We start from the raw sequence: 1,285 nt of genomic DNA on the forward strand, positions 1-1,285 counted from the left end.
GGACCTCGCGGCACTTCAACCTCGAGCTCTGAGCTCCTAAATAAGTCGTTCGACGAATTATATAATAGGTACTCGACCTCGCGGCACTTCATCCTCTTACTTACTAAGTCGTCCACGAGTCAATCCATAGGTACTCGACCACGCAGCACTTCAAGGAGCTCGGGCCCGACTCCGCGCTCACGCCGTCCGTCCAGTTCACCTTCGAGCTCACGCCGCTCCGCGTGAGCAAGCGCGAGGAGCGCGGCGGCTCGCTGCTCGTCTTCCTCACGCGGAGCGCCGCCGTCATCGGCGGGCTCTTCACGGTGGCGGGCATCGTCGACTCGGCGTGGTACCACTCGTCGAGGCACCTGATCAAGATGAGGCAGGGCAAGGCCGCCTGACGCTAGGGACCGTCCAGAGAGTCGGACCGTGCGCAGGCGCTGTGCGCCCGCAGAGGGCACCCACGATGCGCGTCTTCATTTCCCTCGTACGTGTGACAATATCGTGCGTGGTGTGTGAGATGGAGATGGTTTGATTTTGTCCAGCGCGAGTTAAACGAAATGCCCTCGGTGCACGCGTTTGTACGATCTTTCTACGGCTACGTTTTACGACTTAACTGCTGGGGCCCAGTTGCTCTCTCTTTTTTTGTACGAAAACCATTAAATGAAAGTGTCCTCTCAACGACCAAAGCGTACTTTTCGGCGGTGGCGCCGGTGGGGCCGATGACGCTATGGCTGAGCACGAGGGGTCTCAGCACGAGACAGCACCCCTGCAGAAAAACGCACAAAGAAATAACCGGTAAAGGTGCTGTGCACGCCCACTGTGCCGTCCTCTCTGAATCCACACTCCCGGGCCAGTTTTACCCCCCCCCCCCCCTGGCCATTCGCGATCTCCCAACTCGGGCGGGAAAGCGCACGCCCTTTGAGAGTTCAGACGGTAGATGAGCGGTCTTCCGCCTATCCCAGCAGCCCCCGAGCGCAAACAACCCCCTAGACAAGCCCGGTACCCCGCCTCCTCCTCGGTCCCGAACCGCAAGTCGGGCGGGGTTCGTAAGGCCCCGGGTCCGGATGGAACTCGCGATCGCGCCCCCGGACGCCGATTCAGCCTCCCCCGGGGCCAGGTTCGAGCGCACCTCCCGCGCCCGAGTGCACTTATGCTACACAAACCCACAGCACCGTCAGCGTGTATTCTGGGCCGGATCGAGCAACTCTAGCACCCTGCCCACCCGCTCCGTGCGAAATGGACCGCCCAATCCGACCGAGAGAGAACCCCTGGGGGGGGGGGGCGCATTGTCGCCAATCCGCCT

The 1,285-nt window shown here is 61.6% G+C and overlaps 1 protein-coding gene across 1 annotated transcript in view; it reads left to right on the forward strand.

The window, feature by feature from the left end:
* EMIHUDRAFT_458797 (hypothetical protein) overlaps positions 1-537 on the forward strand; it is a gene marked incomplete at its 5' end in the record, with an annotated part of 6,919 nt that extends 6,382 nt beyond the window's left edge. The window contains one exon of the mRNA XM_005771518.1: positions 131-537. The remainder of the gene's footprint in view (positions 1-130) is intronic.
* Positions 538-1,285: the final 748 nt, after the last annotated feature.

The sequence above is a fragment of the Emiliania huxleyi genome (assembly GCF_000372725.1).
Source record: "Emiliania huxleyi CCMP1516 unplaced genomic scaffold EMIHUscaffold_381, whole genome shotgun sequence".
NCBI lineage: Eukaryota > Haptophyta > Isochrysidales > Noelaerhabdaceae > Emiliania > Emiliania huxleyi.